This window comes from Lissotriton helveticus, chromosome 7, assembly GCF_964261635.1.
Source record: "Lissotriton helveticus chromosome 7, aLisHel1.1, whole genome shotgun sequence".
NCBI classification, from domain to species: domain Eukaryota; kingdom Metazoa; phylum Chordata; class Amphibia; order Caudata; family Salamandridae; genus Lissotriton; species Lissotriton helveticus.
The window spans coordinates 1360243655-1360262184 of NC_136068.1; the positions used below are offsets into that span (position 1 = coordinate 1360243655).

At 41.1% G+C, this 18530-nt stretch overlaps 1 protein-coding gene and 1 long non-coding RNA gene across 6 annotated transcripts in view; one reads left to right on the top strand and one right to left on the bottom strand.

Moving 5' to 3' along the window:
* Nucleotides 1-18530, top strand: part of NTN1 (netrin 1) — a 513761-nt gene that overhangs the window by 163638 nt on the left and 331593 nt on the right. The gene's annotated exons all lie outside the window — the stretch shown is intronic.
* LOC144770283 (uncharacterized) overlaps nt 1-18530 on the bottom strand; it is a 335474-nt gene that overhangs the window by 6964 nt on the left and 309980 nt on the right. For 2 of the 4 annotated variants that reach the window (XR_013598855.1, XR_013598856.1), the window contains one exon: nt 15961-16692. This is a non-coding gene — a long non-coding RNA (uncharacterized LOC144770283). Of the gene's footprint in view, nt 1-15960; nt 16693-18530 lie in introns of those variants that run through there. The other 2 variants (XR_013598857.1, XR_013598858.1) reach the window with 2 other exon arrangements.

Sequence of the window (18530 nt, forward strand, 5' to 3'; positions counted from 1 at the left end):
TTTAGTCATTGTGCAAAGGATAGGATTACGTGCAAAATATTATATATTGCAAAGGTACTCTTAGGAATTACAGAGCGCCTTTTCACAGTTCATATTTTACATAGCGTAATGTGCTTATTGCTAATAAAATGGCATATGTGCAGGGCAACAAACAAAAGCAATTTCTCATAATTTAAATAAATGCATATATCAAAATCATATATGATTTTCAATTAGATTACTCAATGCTGGCATTTCATAGCTGCTCTTTAGTAAAGCTCCAGTCGGCACAAGATAATATCCAAACCGGCTTTTACGGATATATCCATAAATACTGGTCCTATTCTTTTGGTATATCACCATTATTGCAACCAATTAATATTGCTATCCGACAGTCATTGGTACACTCGCCTCAGTGGGCAAAATTCTTGTGGAATTAGGTGGCCTGGACATTAGTTTTTGTGCTTGAGAAGAAAGAACCGATTTGGTGGATATATATATATATATATATATATATATATATATATATATATATATATATATATATATATATATATATATATATATAGATATATATATATATATATATCTATATATATATATATATATATATAGATATATATATATATATATATATAACCTACTGGCGATAGCCAGTAGGTATATATAGTTAGGACCTAGCTACCATAGGAAATCCGCAACATTCTATTGGGAATAACTTTGGCGCCACTTGAGGAATTTGCGTGTAATTTTCCCAAATTTTGGCCAGCTCCTTCCCTGAAAGTTTCGGGGGGATTCATGAAGTGGGGGGCTGAGGAAAAAGGGGGGTCCCAAAACGTGGTTTCCCCATGTTAATTTCCGTAGGAAGTTCTGACAAGTCTACAGCCCGAACCGCCGAACGGAATTACACCAAACTTGGCAAAATTGTAGGAACTGGTACGCAGAAGTGCCTTTGCTATATTTGGTGAAAATTGCTCCAGTGGTGTTTATGAAAATTAACTTCAAAAACACATACATATCTGGGCGGAGCCTAACCACACATCTGATCTGATTGGCTGTCAGCACTTCATCCAAGAAGTGTTGGCAGCCATCTTGGGACCAATATACATGATAGCACCTCCTTAAAAAGCATTGTAGTTAATAAAGGGTTTTAGGACTTTAGTTACATTATAAATCATTTGTTGATGGTATCATACTCATTTTAGGAATTGTGGTGTGTTCTAAGGTGATTTTACCATGTGAAAAAGCCTTCTGCTGTGATATCATGAATCATGTTTGAAAGAAAACTATTATCTCATGCTTTTCCCACAGTGGTTTGGAAGGAGATCTATAAGCTAAACTGAAAGCATATTTTCTGTAAATTCACATTATCTTACTCAGTCATGTGAGAATGAAGTCTGACATTCTCAATAAAACATGTACATCCAACAAGGACAGAGACTGCCAGTTGATTCCTTTGTGTTCTACTGCAGCCTCCTAGAGTGTTCTAAAGAACAACTAGAGCGCTAATAGTCCTACTTATTTAAAGGTATGGCACAGCTGAAGCCATCTTGATTGGAATAAAGTGGTAACTCTTAAAACATTTCCTTTAAAAAGGAACAAAATGAGGGGGTATATTTTGCCATAGAAAGTATGATTAGTGCGGCAGAAAGAAAAATTAGGTCACATTTTGAGTGACTTCTCAAATCCTCTTCTATTTCATTAAAAAATTATGTCATGCAGTCTCCCAAGATGGCCACCAGTGGCGTCACTAGGGGGGTACGGGGGGTGCGGACCGCACCGGGTGACACCATCCCATGGGGTGACACCTCCTCCTCCTGCCGCTGTCCGCCCTCAGTGCAGGGTGAATATGACAGCTGCTGGGGGGGGGCTCCACGGCTCACGGCACTTCTGTGAACTGCAGCTCCACAGACAATAGAACAGATCTGCGTCCATGTGTGTGTTTTCTTTTGGGAATTTGCGACTTCGCGCACTTTATTGTATCTATGTCTGGTAACGAATGTGCTGAAGACATAACATTAACGGTAATATTGTGTTTTACTGCTTTGCTCTAGTGACAGACAGTCCGCGCTCAGAAGACCTGTCAGCTCGCTTTTAGGGGCGCCGTGCTCCTCACTGCACTTGTTCCACGCGCAGGAGGGGGGGGGAAGAGATCTACCCTGCAGTGCATCAGAGAGCTTTATTGTCGGAGGTATGGACGAGGGGTTGTGTTTTTCTCTGCTGGATTGCTTGTAGCGCTTTTACTGCCTGATACTATGGTAAATACAAATATAATGCAAGGGTTCATAAAATATTATACACTTACGGAACAGCCCATTATAAAGTGCGCAAATGGTGAGTATGTATCACCCTCTGTGTATATACAGATATACTGCACTGCATGAATAGATTCCACTCTCGGACATATATTACTGAAATAAAGCGAAGACGCAGTCATAACCCTCCTGCGAGGATTATCTGTTATTGCGCATAACTAATCCGTCTCCTGACTGCTGACTAGTTTCACTCACGTCGCTCGAGTAATATACCGTTCCATATTTAAAAAAATAAAACCCCACATTCAGGACCCCAATTAACTGTTTCACGCTCCTTGTAGGTCAGCTACACGCTCCATGAGCCCCCATTCCCGAAATGTCCCCATGCCCGGGTTAGGAAATAAGGGATGCTTGTGCGTTAACTGGAAGGCTTGCAGTACCCCTGCTTTAAATGCTTGTTTGGCACTGAAAGTTATCTGTGGGTTCTGAACAGATGAATACATCTCCTCGAGGAGGTCCATCATGAATTCATGGGGTAAGTCGTGATGGGGTGACACCATGAGTTACCCGCACTGGGTGACACCAACCCTAGTGACGCCACTGATGGCCACCAGAGACAAAAGAGCTCAAATGTAGCCCAAATATCACCCAGATGTAGCCCATATATAGCCCAATGACAGAATGTCCCAGAGTGTTCTAAAGAACAACTAGAGCGCTAACAGTCCTACTTATTACAAAGGTATGGCACACCTGAAGCCATCTTGATTGGAATAAAGTGGTAACTCTTAAAACATTTAATTTAAAAAGGAACAAAACGAGGGGGTATATTTTGCCATAGAAAGTATGATTAGTGCTGCAGAAAGAAAAATTAGGGCACATTTTGAGTGACTTCTCAAATCCTCTTCAATTTCATTAAATAATTCTGACATGCAGTCTCTCAAGATGGCCACCAGAGACAAAAGAGCCTAAATGTAGCCCAAATATCACCCAGATGTAGCCCAAGTATAGCCCAATGACAGAATGTCCGAGAGTGTTCTAAAGAACAACTAGAGCGCTAACAGTCTTACTTATGACAAAAGTATGGCACACCAGAAGCCATCTCGATTGGAATGAAGTGGTAAGTCTGAAAACATTTAATTTAAAAAGGAACAAAATGAGGGGGTTCATTTTGCCATAGAAAGTATGATTAGTGCTTCAGAAAGAAAAATTAGGGCACATTTTGAGTGACTTCTCAAATCCTCTTCTATTTCATTAAAAAAATTCTGACATGCAGACTGAAACATGCACTTTGAATACCAGCAGCAGACTTCCCTGGTGAGCAGTAGCTTTACTACAGTGATCTAATGAGCAACTAGAGTGCTAACATTCAGAATTTATGGAAAATGTGTGACATATCTGAATGCCTTCTTGATGGAACCAAAGTAAACAAGCATTGAAAATGCAATAGAGCTCGCCCTCGTTTAAGTTAAAACCATTCTGTTTGTAATGAGGTGGCTTTTTAGCTTTGCTTTTATTAGTGTTTTTTAAACTTTCATGTAAATAACATGCATATGTATGCATATATGTATATGTATGTATGCATTTATATTTGTATTTATATAGATATACAGATTATATATGTTTATATATGTATGTATATATATATATATTCACTGAAAAACCATAGGTTTCAGGCCTTATATAGTTAGGAATTAGCATTTAAAAAACCTTTAAAATTCACTCAAAAAACTATACGTTTTAGGGGTGTTATAGTTAGCTGGACATTTCACTCATACAAAACCATTGAAATTGCTCCTATATAGTTAGTTGTACTAACTATATTTCGCGCACCCGCAATCCACTGCTGATGATGTCACATATTACATCTTTCATGACATGGTCAGTGACATCACTGGTTTTGTACAAGTAAAATGTCAGACTAACTTTAACGTCCTTGAAACGTGTTTTTTTCAGTCAATATGTATGTATGTAAATATCCTATTGTCCACTGTAGTTCAGTATCAGGCTTAATTTTTATGTTGAGACCTTGAAGGTACTGGGAAAACCTCCTTTGTGCAAGTAGAAGCCCACACTAACAACTTGTTCATTGCAAAGTAATATGCAAGTGTCTCTTTGGCAGCACTTTAAGATTCCTGCATTATACCCTGAAAAAATGTAACATGATTGGGGTGCTGTTAAATTGTAATTACACTCTTTAAATGCGTGTTGCTATGGAAATACTGGAATGTAAGCACAAATTGCCATCCAGAGTGAAATAAATTATTTTAAAGTGTTAAAAAAAAAGTTTAAATAAGCAATGACTATGACAACGGTTCAATATATGGAGTATTTACAAGACCAGAAATGTACCTCGACATCTTATATTGTTTTTCTTCTGTTCTTTTATTTTCCAAGTTTTGACAGTAAAACCATGCTAAAAATGGGATCAAGGGCATTTGCATGCCAAAATCAATCGTTTCATGTTGTAGACAAAATACATAAGTGCTTTCTCTAGCGCCTTGGAAATAGTGTACGTTAAGGATATCAACAGCATCTGCAAGTGATTTTAACCCTGGATAATGATAGACTAAAGCGTTAAAATTACGTGGGAAATTGAGCAAGTTTGCTTGGGTAAAGTGGCTGGAGCTACAGGGCATTTCACAGGCAGCGTTCTTAGTAAACTTTTCTCCATATGAGGTATAACATTTTATGATTATATAGATGTGGCAACTGCAGCATTCCCATAACTGTACAGATGTTATTCCAGCAACGGAATCTCAAAGTACCTGTGGTCCTTCTCAAGGACAAGTTAGGGATAACTTTGGTGTGGATCCTCTACTGGTGAACTGACTTTAGGTAATGGATAAGTAAGCGCTGGCCTAGAGTTGAGAGAGGGGTATGGGCGAAGAGTGTAACCCTCCCACTTGGCACAAGGATCAGTATTGAGGATTATGTGAAGCAACAGATTTTACCTGCAACATTGCAAACTGGATTACGCATCGCATGCCGGAGATGACACTATTATGCACTAGAATTAAAACTCCAAAAGAAGAAAAAAAAGGAGCAAATTAAAAAAATACGCCCATCAGGGTTTGCGACTCTCAAATTGTGATTTTAAGCATCTCGCATTTTGCGAGTCGCTAAACCTGATGTACAACAAAATCTAAAACATTGTTATTCCCAAATGGGTCGCAAAGGACCTGCCTTATTAATATTCATGAGGCAGGTTACAATTTGCAATTTACAATGGCCCCCACTCACAGAGATGGAGGCCTGCTGGGGTCAGCATACCACCATGTCTGTGACAGTTTTTTAAATAAAGCCGTGTTTTTTTTAATGTATGTCATTTTCCTTAAAGGAAAACTGGATGTTTTTAAAAAATAAAAATGACAAGTTTTCTTTTCATTTTGTCAGAGTGGGCAGTGGTCCGTGAAACCACTGTCTGCTCTGAAAAAATATTAGCGCCCCCAATCACAAAGGGGAAGTTTCTAGTTGTCAAATGGCTTACCACCAGGTGAAACTGGTGGTAAACTGCGAATGTTACGCAACAGCATTTATGGTCACAAAACATTCCTACATACCAGTGTAACTCAATTTTAGGAATGGACGCCATTGGCACACACGTTCCTAATAGCACTCTAGCCCTATTTTGCGAGTAGGTAATAGGTTACCAATTCGCAAAATAGGGTTGGTGCATTTGAAAATGCAGTTTAATTGTCGCAATTGGAGACCGGTAAAATGTATTGTACATCTGGCACCGGATGTCTTATCAGAATGTTGGCAAATAAAGTCCATGCAGCTAAATGCAGAAATATCCTCAAGAGCTTTATAGAATGGGATAATGGGAGATGATGACATTAGTAAGGCGCTATGGATTTCGGAACCTAAAGTTTCCAAACAGTGTGAGAAAGGAGTGGGGAAATCAGGAAATGTTGGGGCGCTTAGGGAGAGGTATAGGTAGCAGGAAAATGAATTTGTGTTATACTTATTGAGCCAGAAATGGAGCATTGAACCCTGCCCTGTAGGCTTTACCTGAAGATTATCGTTTGGAGTATTGAAGACCCAATCTTGCCCTTTGTGACCAGCTCTGTAGGCATAGCCTGGAGTACTGTTTGCAGTTCTAAAATTCTAGCGCCTGATTTATTAAGAGATTGCATTGTCCTTGTGTCATGCACGGTGTCATAAAGGCAACTCAATCCCCAGTTCAGATTAACCAACCAAGGCAGGGCCACTTTGTGTGGCCCTGCTTTGCTTGGTAAGTCATTGCATTGCTTTACTCTGCCCTGTGAAAGTGTTCATTGGGTGGAGCGTGGGTGTTCCCACGCATCCACCCATGAATGTTGGCACATTCCCAGATTTAGCAATACTGGTAAACCGGGGAATGCACCACAATGTTTTGCCTTCATGGGAGGCACAATGAGGAGAAATATCTTCATTTCTCCTGGTTGTTTCCTCTTTCTAAGTGTGCTGCATACATCACACTTAGAAAGAGGAAAAGCCTCAGAGGATTGCTTTTGTGCAGGAAGGTGCCCCTTCCAAAACAAAAACAATATTGCCTGCAACACAGGCACCTTTGCACCCTGGCGCAAGGGTGCATGTGTTAGCGCTAGGCAACAGAGTATGGACCAGGGCAGGCAGAGAGCAGGAATACACCCTTTCTTGGTGAATATTGCGCGTTCCTGCACTCTCCCCTTCATGCGCCACAGCACAGCGAGTTGTCTTGCTGCGTTGCGTGGAACCTTGCTAAATCTTGTCCTTAATCTGAATCACTTTGCTTAGTAGGCTAATTTTGGAGTATTGTGTGGCATTCTGAAGACTACATCCGAACTACTGTGCCCAGCTTTGTAAGCCGCTCCTGAAGTATTATTTACCACATCTGAATGACTATGTCCAGCTCTGTAGGCCCCCAGCCTAGAGAATTATTTAGGGCTCTGAAGGCCATATCTGCATCACTGCATCCAGCTCTTTATGGCTAGCCTAGGGTATTGTTTACAGTTCTGAAAGCCACATCTCCAAAAGGTGTAAGACTGATTATCGGTTACCGACGGAACTGCTACTAAAGTGGTGTACAACCTGCACTGGCAATCATATGATGAAAATGGCCAGGACTTCAATATGGATAGGAGGGAAGAGAGAACGGCAAACATGACAGAGTTGAGATAGCTCTGGGTATAAATATTGTAGGAGGAGGAGTTGAGACAAGAGGCCTAGGTATATATTTACATATCTTAAGAGTAAAGATGCAGTATATGAGTTGAACATATTCCAGGAACACTGTACTGTCTTGCTGATACCACAAATATCCGCAACAGAGAAAATGCAGCAGAATAACAAAATGTGATCACAGAGGCTGCAACAAAAACACAACGCACCCAATGGCAAAGTCATGGATGTTTGATGGAAAACCATAGGTAATCAGGACAAGATAGCGGAGAATGGAAATAGTTGATAGTGGTGGCTCTTGACTGGTCCCCTCCAAGTTTTATATTGCCCCTTTTTTTACAGGGTGTCAGGATCAGACGGCGACAAAAAACAGGCCGAAGGGCAAACAAATCGCAGCCAACACACAGGTTACAATTCAAGACTCTGAAAAATACATTGTTTTGATATCACCTGGATGGCACACTTTCAGGAACATTTGTTCCTGACAAAAATTACATTATAAAGTGGAACATCCTATTGCATAGGCTACAGTATCATGTCTCGTTTTTACCTCGCCATATTTACCCCAGCAATACATTACCCTTGTTTGCCAATACATAAGGCACCATTACGGCTTCAAAGGATTAATTTAATTTAATTTTAACTAATGTAACAACATGTTTAACTTTGGTCAGCATTAGGTTTAGGATAAGTAATCCTTATTTTATCAATTAAATGTAATTAATATAATTCAATATTATTAAATATTCATCAGTGGGTTAGCGTTAGCATTAGGCTTAATTGGTAGTTATTTTATTAGTTACACACACACAGTTAGTTATTTTTAGGTGGCTTTTAGCTGTCTGTTGTTGAAACACATGTTGTGTACAATACCAATACTTAGATTGGGCTTTGGGTCAGCTCATTGTACATGATTGGGTGGCTTTTTGGTCTACCGCATGTGCTTGCTTCTAATTTGATGTTTTTTCTTCATTTTCCTGTGTCTGTCAGTTCTCTTGAGCAAAACTTCTTTACCATCCGTTTGATAGGGTGGATGGTATCCTTCGACTGCTTACGTTAATGGAACAACTCTTATTCATTTAGCACCCCATGGGAGTGCATATGCTTTCTTCCCCTTAACCCCTTAGCCCCCAACATCAGCTTATCGATTGCATCCCTCACCCCTCTCAGATTTTTCATTGCATTACTTTTCCAAAATCTTCCTTGTCGCCCCCTCGTCCCTCCCTGCTCAGTGTTGTTGCTGCCCAGCACTCTGAGACGCTCAGTTGCTCGCGCCGTTGCTCCCACTCCTGAGTTGCTCCGCCACCCTACACTTTTGTGACATTTTCAATGGGCCTGCCAGCTTCAATTTGCTACTGGGTCACTCTTTTCTTCTTAATGTGTTTTTGTGCTCCTTTTCTTGTGTGGATATCTGTGACCAGCATATTAAACAAAGACCAAAACAACCACAGCAACGTCATGAGGTATGCACCTGCATATACCATCAGGCTGCAAGGACGTTTTAGTTTTTTTTTTAGAGAAGATATACAGCATTGAACACAAGCATTGACTAAACCAAAAGGTCAGCTAATGCCTATAAAGGCGAGATTGTTGGCTTTACCAATGCTTGTTTAAACAGTTATTAAGTTGGTTTAATTGCTAACGTAAGGTTTAGAGTTGTTCGGGAATGGTAGTCGGCTTAGCGCAAGGGTATTTATGCTTTACTGATATAATACTATTAAACATTTATCTTAGCTATGTTTATGGTTAGGTCTATATAATTTAATTAGCATTAACATAATTAAATATTTTCATTGGTTAGGATCAAGGTTGGTCACATTAACGAACTCGCCTTGCTCATGGTGGTGTGGTGTGTGGGAGCTAAACATGTGTGTGTGCGTATATATCTATATCTATATATCTATATATATATATATATATATATATATATATATCTATATCTATATATCTATATATCTATATATATATATATATATATATATCGTTTTTTTAAGAGAGTGAGATAGGGACCCACCTCTAGCTTGCCTACTTCGTGGCTGCCTGGGCACCACAGCCACGCCGCCGCTACCCTCATCTGCTTCCGCTTTCACAGTATTAACGCATTAGCCATTATTAAACAATCCGCCTTGGACCCACGGCCAGCCCATATTGGCACAAAACAAGCCTATTTGCCCTCTGTCGTTCTTATTCCAAATCGGGCCGTGAATATCTATCGTGCGGCTCTTTCATCTGCACTTTCTATTTCGTTCAGAGTTTGGCTCCCCCCGGCCTACCACAGGCCCCCAGGTTTGCACTGCTGCAGCCACCCCTTCTCCCTCCCAAGGCGTGCCCTCAAGATCATCGCCTCCATTGTTGGACGGCAAACAAATTGAAAACATGACAGTTTCAAAGCGCAGCTCAGACGATTTCTTTTTTTTCACCGTCGGCCAGGTGGAGCCCAGCTTGCCGGGACCCCCCGCAGTATTTCTTTTGGAACAGTCTTCACATTGATAATAATTCCTTTGGGCAAGATGTTTTGAATACCTGTCAGGACATTTTGTTATTCAGTGCAAGCGAGGGGGGAATACAGGCTGGGATTTCACAATCCCTTTGATAAGAGCACTTTGTAAGCAGCCAACATGCCTCAGACATTTTCTTGCAGGCGTTTTTCAGGTTCCGATTAGCTTTTACAAACATTTTCAGATACCATTGGCGCTTTGATGATCAGAGTTTCTGGCAGATTCCAGTATTTCTTGATGTTTCTTCCTTTCCGAACTCAATCACTCCCTCTCTGTGCCATTGGTCGCCTCGAGGCAGATGGGCCTGGAGGGTCATTGGGAAGTTTCTGTAGCAGACTGGAGCGAGATGCTCAGTGGTCAGTACGGTGGCAGCAGCATAGACCGCACGCTTGGCGCTAGCTTGCCATGTGAATCATATGATCAAACGCAGGCTTCTCCAATGGATAGCTCGGAAGTAGCACTTCTGTGTGCAACTCAACCTAATAAATTAGAAATTATTACTCTTTCTCTGCCAACCACCATTACCAGACCCGGATACTCCAGATGCACCCATTGTATTGAACTGCATCAGGGCTGGTAGTCAATTAAGCAAAATCACTCCATGTCCCCGAGCTAGGTGGCAGCAAGGTAATTGATTGGCAGAACTGCATCCCTATATTCAGATTGAGCGTCCCCTACTTAGGGGTGGTCGTTGCCCTGGAGCGCAAATTAACATGGAACCTTAATCTGACACCGCTGCTGCACCGGTCACACCAGGATTGGTCATATGGTCCACCCTCCAGCTCAGTGTCCTGGGCTGTGTTGTGTTTCTTGAAAATGATAGCCCTCTTATGCTAGTTTACACCCCACAGAATTTCCATCTTTTTGTTCCCCAATCCTGGTTTGCCGGTTTTAGGGCAGTGTGTTCCTTACCATGGGCGAACAAGTCTCTGAGGTTACACCTCCACAAAGTTGTCAAATCGTCCTATGATGGTGGGATGGGGATATCAGACATCCATTTGTACTATTGGGCCTTGCAGCTCCAAATCATTAATGGCTGGATGTTTGGTGGCTTCGTTGACCCCACCTTTTGCTTCATTTATGGGGCAACAACAAATTTCTAGTTTTTTATATGGCAACCCAATCTCATTCTCTTATAAACTACTGGCTAACGGTGAACCCTTTTTGCTGACAGCACCTGATTTCCTTTCTGCCCATAAAAGTATATTCTACCCTCTATTTCCAGTTAGGGTATGTGTGCACACTGACTGGCACCCACCGTTACTGTGCCAATTCCCTAGGGAACTAAACTAGAATAAACAACAGCAAAGGTGCACCACAAGCTTCTGCAAGTAATAACAATATTATCAAAAAAGAAATATCGCATAGAGATGATGCTTTCTTGTCTTTTAGAATTTCTTTATTTCTCAATCTTTAACACCAAACAGCCAAACAGCCGACGGTTTCGTCCCAACGGGACTTCTTCAGGGCTATTAGTTTGGAAGGGAATATTTCCAGATGTATCCTCTTATGATATGCTTTATACAGATCTTTAGTCAGAAATAATGACAAATGCGTAATGAGGACTTGGGCCAACTGTCCTGATGCGACTAAAAATAGTGTATTTGGAGTAACGCTGTGGTTGGTACGTATCTCTCCGGGAAGTTTGTAAGCTCTACTCCGATTATGGAACAATATTTCATATGTGATCAAAGTATCTGTCAAGGTTCCTTGTATCCTTCTCCCTTTTGAATCTGAAGTCACCAGAGATCAAGAATGGAAGCTGGTAAGCCAGCAATCGATCATAGTAAATCGCATTGCCTGCAGAGCCCTCGTCGTCCGTGTTCCGATGCGCCCAATCTCATTCTCTGCCTGAGGTTATGAGGGCCATTGACTTGTGCTGGAGGCAGGCCCTCCACTGTAATTAGTTGGGACCAAAGGCTTGATTCCCTTGTTGCAGGGTAGCTGGATATCTCAGGTTTCTAATCTGAATGAGTTTTACCGATGGGACCTTCTAGGCATTTCCCGCCATGGAGATTTTAGGGAGGGCTTGGACCAGAAGACCCAATTCTACAGATATCTGCACCTTCGTCATGCATTGGCAGTATATCAAATGCAGATCCTGGACCAGAGAATAGCCAGCTCTGCCCAGGTCTTGACAGCACTGTTTGCCCACTGTGGCATCTCGTGGATACACCAACCTCTGGTCATAAATTCACTGGAATTTTTGGGAATTTGATTGGCGCCCTAGACAGCACCAACTGCAGAGATTCCAGTAGTGCTCTGCTGGAGTTGATTATTCCCTCTTGTCTATGCCAGCTCCAACTGAAATATCTACACGCTTCATACTTTACCCAATAGCAACTATGGAAAATGGGCGCCTTCCCACCACTGCATATCCAAGTTGTACATGTGCTGATAGTGACTTCTTTCATATGGCTTGTGCCTGCACCATTATTGATAAATAATGGTCCTCCATCTTCACTACATTATCTGATATTCTAGAGGGACGCTTTGACTGTTCCCCTGCATTGGATGTAGGGGACTCCAGTGAAGTGAAGGGGGAAGTGCACTCTGTTTGGTATTGGTACTATGGTGGCCAAACGAGATATTTCTCATCATTGGAAATCCTCCTCACTGCCTACTATTAAGGAATGGTGCTCTATGATGGACTGCAGTGCTACAGTGGAGGAGCCCATTTATAAAGCTTGTGGTTGTCCCTGAAAACATTGGAAACTTTTGGGGAGGTGGTGGGCATACTACACCCTGATTGGTCTGTTGCATTATCGTAGACATACCATGCTTTGAACTGTGTACTGTTTACTACCCTTGTTGCAAAAAACAATACAAATCTTGATTATAAACAAAACTAATCAGGATTCACAACCCCTTGCAGGGGTGCAACTAGATTTGAACTCCGGAGGAAGATGACAAGTCAACCAATTGAGGTGGGACTAACTCTTCAAATAATGAGGCTAAGCTATCCTTAGAGCCAAAGCAAGTAAATAGTGAAACATGTTTTAGTGGATTTGAGAATGTTTATCAATCCATCAATCAGTGCTTGTTAAGGGCAGCTACTCATCTGTGAGATCCTAAACGTGCTGGGCGAGGGGGGTGACAAGTTCAACTGGGCTCTGTGGTTAATTCGAAGAGCAAGGTCTTGAGATCCTTCCTGAATTGCATCAGGGACGGGGAGAGCCTGAGGTGAAGAGGCAGGGTGTTTCAGGATTTGGTGGAACCCCATGGTCCTCGTCTTGCAGATCCGGTCCTGGCCCTGGTCTTGCAGATCCAGGGCACGGTGGCAAGGGCCAGTTGGGCAGAGCAGAGGTGTATGGTGGGTGTGTGGAATGAGAGGCGGTGGTTCAAGTATGTTGGTCCGGCGTCATGGAGGGCTTTTACGGCGTGTGTGAGGAGCTTGAAGGTGACTCTTTTGATGACTGGGAACCAGTGGATTATAGGCTACTGATCTTTAAACGGGGAATGAGTGATTTAATCACTAAAAAGCAGCTTTTACAGATTTCAATCCAAAACACGTTCGTACCACTTTTTGAGAAGTAATTTCAACATGATGACCCTATTTGCCAATTTTCCAAAAATTCTTTCGGCAAAATTGACAATGAGCTCACCATTTTTAATCCCATTTTCAGAAACATGCTCCTGCCTGACTAATGACTACAGGTATGTTTTCAGCCTGCTCATTGTGGCTTTGCAACATATTCTTGTTTGAGACCTATGTACAGGTCTCATAATGTTCAGCTTAGTGGGCTAACAAATTTAATTTTAGGATGTCTGACTGGAAGGTCATGTTTTTGATTCCTAATGCATATTCCATTCCTCCTGCGGTTGAATAAGTGACTGCCAATCAATTGGCACTATTACCACCTTTTAATTACTTTGCCAGTGCTGAACTGGGGTGGCAGAGTGGGCTAAAGAACGGTGATGGATTAAACTGAGATCTGTTGACTGGGTGTGAGTGTTTGATTGGTTCAGATGCTCCGTCCATCACCACCCCCTTTTGTACCACTTTGTTCGCCATAAGTTGGCAAGGTATGCTCAGACGTGAGTCCCTTGCTCACTTTGCCACTGGATTCAAGCAAGCCAGGCTGAAGATGGCTGAAATGCCAGAAACCGGTCCTCGGAAGCTTGTTTCCGGTCCAGGGAAGGCATGGCTTGGCAGTTCGGGCTTGACTGTTCCCATGAGGCACAGGGTCAGACTGATTTGCATATGGCCATGTCTGAACTGGGGTGGCAGAGTGGGCTAAAGAACGGTGATGGATTAAACTGAGATCTGTTGACTGGGTGTGAGTGTTTGATTGGTTCAGAAGCTCCGTCCATCACCATCCCCTTTTGTACCACAGTGCTTTATCCTAAATCAAAATTAAATAGTTGTTGTTAGCAACCCATACTAACCAGTTCTCATGTGAGATGACTGAGCTACATCTATGTAGGAAGCCACCAGGCCTAAAGAATTGGAAAAAAAAGTTAGCTGCCTTAAAATACCTTGGCAAAAAGTGGTCTTCTAGAATGCAAAGAACACCAGTATTTCTTCAAGCAGCAGAACACATCAGATGTGCAGCTTATGGGCAATGCCTGTCAAAAAAGTCACTCCAACAGAAATAGAATATGTTATAATAACAAAAACCATGCTTTCAATTATGTTCTGAAGCCCACCCCTCATACAGCGTTAAGTCCACTAACATATCAGTTGTTTTAAAACCTTGCAGGGGCAATCTGCACTAGAAAAAGTGCCACATTTCTTTCTAATCTCCCCATCATTCTTTTGAGAAGAAGGATCATATTATTTACAATGGTTTTTCCCAATAGTCTATACAAATGATAAGAATTAGAATGGCCTAGGTATAGAAAAGACACCCTTGAATTGAAGGGAGCATACAAGAGACAATAGGTAGACAACATGGTTCTCAGTTTGTCATTGTAACACTGTCACAAATAGAACACAAAGCAGTGTTTTAATTGTGCAATGCTTTTGCATTGGCAATCTGTCACATTCAATATCAGAGTTGTGCTGCTTTTGACAAACACAGGCTTAGCCTTACAGCAGAATATGATTCCTCAAGCATTTTACTGCTAAACTACATTGATTTGAAGAGGAAGGACACAGCAGTGCAAAACCAATACAAGGGGAATTCTGGTGTATAGACACCATTCTGGAGAAAAACCACAAAAGTCATACTTTAATGTAACTTCTACACCTGTTGTACAATGCACTTTGAGAAACTAGTCATAGAGGTGTTTGTTGTAGGTGAAAGAGGTATGCCTCTGGTTAGAAATAAATTATATTTTCAGGATTTACATAGCCAAACAATCTGTCAGTCTAACCATAGGTCAGGCGCCACACATTTGAGTTATCCCTCAGGTAACAATGTTCCATCACCAAAGGACTAAGCCAAATCCATCATTTCTGCTCTAAATCTTCCTAAATTGCAACAAGCCCTGAATTTAGTGTCTGAGAGGATCTACTAGATATATTGAAAACCTGCACTTGCAAGATCTGAGTTTAGTTGGTACTTAAAAAGTGCAACGAATTCCCTAAGACATCTGGTCGCTGAACCATCGATCCACCGCTGATCCACAGTTCCAGTCTAGCTTCTCACATGGCCTTCTATAAGCAACTGAAGACATGGCAATTTTCCCTTCCGTAACTTTCTCTTAGCATAACGCACTTTGTAAATTTAAATATAAATACAAACTGACTAATTACATAAGGATAGATACAAAGATAATCTATAACTAAGGCTGCCTGTTTTCGATTTTTTCTGATTTTTACAGATAAATACAGATAGAAAAAATGTATTTTCTTGTCTGTATTTATTTTTTAGATATGGATAAAAACTGACATTGGGTTGCTTTTTAAGTAATTCCAAATACTGTCTGCCATGACTGCCAGGCCAATATCTGTGTGAATTGATAGGTAAGGGGGATAAAAAAATAAAGGAATTTTAGTAAAGAGGCTTTAACAGCATTAGATATGCACAAGGTTGATACTGAAATTTGCATAATTTCTTATGAGCGCATTGATGTATCTTCTGTGGGTGTTTACAGCACTGAAACCTGATAGGCATTCAAGCATGAGTGCATTATTACCGGTTCAATAAATAGCTTTATTTTTCCATACAACCCAAAATAAATATGGATAAATACAGATAAAATTACACAAAAATAAATAAGGATAAATACTGGCGGAAATGTCTAGAAAATAAATACCATAAAACCGGGAGCCCTATCCATAACATTGATCAATTTTAAAAACCTTCCTAAACATTGAATGGTCCTCTATTTTGTGCAGGCCAAGACTGAGTGAATTCCAAACAGGGGCCGAAACAAAAGAGAAGGAAGTGTATGACAAGTCATGCTGCCATATTCTAAATGCCTTGTAGCCTGTACATAGCTGACTTAAGATCAATAAAGAAAGAAATGTCATAATTCAACCTAGAAACGATGATCACATTAACAATACAAACCTTCAAGTGGAACAGAATAAGAATTAGGTTTTTCGTCATGCTCCCCATTCTCAAAGTAACAGGATGACACAACTGCAACAACAGGATGAGCCACAGGGAAATACCATGATTGTAATCTTGTCTCACGTCATCCAATACATCCACAAGGGTAGTCCAAGCACCTAAAGCACGACTTAAATTCACCTGTCCAGCATCTTGTATTAGGTGCTCTTCAAGATGCTTAGAAAACCGGTGAGTCAGAACTTCTTATCAATTTTAGTGGCTGTTGCAAAAGAAAGATGAGTGTGTAGTTAGCTTCTGTCCTGGGGTCCAAGTTTGACTTCATTAAAACGGGGTTGACAACAGCTTTCTTCTGTCCTGTTGGAGAGCGACAAATGAAAAAAGGTTTAAGGATTAAGTTAAAAGCAGGTGTAATGATTTTAGAATCCTGACAGGGCATACATAATTTGGGGAGCCTGACTTTAGTGGTGTATGCAAGGAGGAAACCTCTTCTTTTTCCTTAATAGTTGGGAGAACTGTTAGAAAAGTTTCAAAAAGGGTGACGGCTTTAATTGTTCTGCATGGGATAGGATGAAACCAGAACCTGAGTAATATAAACATGAATGGCCTTGATCTTCTCATAGAAAAATGCTGGAGAGGGAATAGTGGTTTTGAGAGAGGGCAGATTTGTGACATTGGAGGCTGCCTACAATAGTGTTCTTGGGAAGCTGGTGGTCTGAGAAATAGAATTTGAAATAAAAGATGTCTTAATATCAGTAAGAGACAATTTGTAATGCCAGAGCTGTAGACATTCATGTGGTACTTTCAAGGTTTGGTGTATGTGTGCGTGTTCCTACAAGTTTGCGGTTTGATTAGTACATATTTCTGTATATTTTACTTACAAAGGTGGAGGAGTTTCAGCCCTGTTTCTCTTTCCCTTAACTCAACCTGATATGCCTAAACTATTTCCAGTGTGTCCTACTCTCTAAAGAATGATGGTGTACAGTCTCTCAGATAATGTTGTTGTTGTATTAGCAGTATAAACCCCATTCAGCCAGTTTGAAGACCCCAGGAGCAAAGACAGAGGTAAAAACTAAGGACTTCATTTCGGGTTACCACAGCGGGGGCGCTTTTTGTAAATCAAAGAAGGTAGTGAGAAGCTACCTCAAGAGAGAACCCTTAGCTTTCCAAACCGAACTAGCTTTATCACAAATAGAGGAACTCCACTAATCAAGTTTTCTCTGAACGCTCGTTCCAGAAGACATTAGTGGTAGAGTGGAAATTCCAGAAATCTCTATAAAAGGTGCCTCACCCACTAGTAACACCAGTGGCATGCTTCATTAGCAGATCCTCAGCCCCTACAACTAGTGTGTGTAGGTGGGCTTGGAGCTGTTCGTTAGCAGAGCTCTTAATGCTGAGGGATCTGCAGTTAAAATTGTCTGCAGGTTTTCCTATCTATAAATATTTATTATTTGTATCCAGGACACCTTTGGCAAGTTCAAAAACATAAGAAAAGATGCTTACAGGGTATACTATGTACCTTAGCATCTCAGGTCAACATGTTTCAGCCAACTTTATTGCCCCGGAGAGTTTTGTGTCTTTCTCCAGGACCGAATTTCCACTAGATCCTTGAATGTTTTGTGATTGTCTATCATTGTTTGTGTGCGTTAACCAGTTCCAACATTCTCACGTGCTCCATCTCATGCATACCAGTACCAAATGCAACCTGGGGATTTCACTATTTATTATCTGAAACAATAGATAAAAGAAATATTATTTATAATTTTGTATACGTCATGTATGTGATCATCCATTGTTACACAAAGTTTGTTTTCATCATATAAGTGTTCATGTAACTGCCATTACTTGCTGGGGAAAGACACCTTGACCAAGTATAAAGCAGTGGGAACACTTAGTAATTCGTAATATCAGTGGTATTCACTTGTGTGTGTATACAGTTTCATGCGAGAACATACATCAGGACCTACACTTCACATATGTGTCTATTGCTCCATAGGGTCTCTGAAGTGGGTGGACCCAGTAGTTACACACTACAAAGGAAAACATTCCATCAATACATTTGTATCAAGTTTGCCACCTGGGGAAGAGTCCCCCCTACGAATGCCCCTGAGACTAACTTCTTCAAGGGTTCGTGCCCGCCGTCATACCTTCTGGTATCTTCTGAGCCCTGTGTGTTAAGGCACTACCGTGCATCC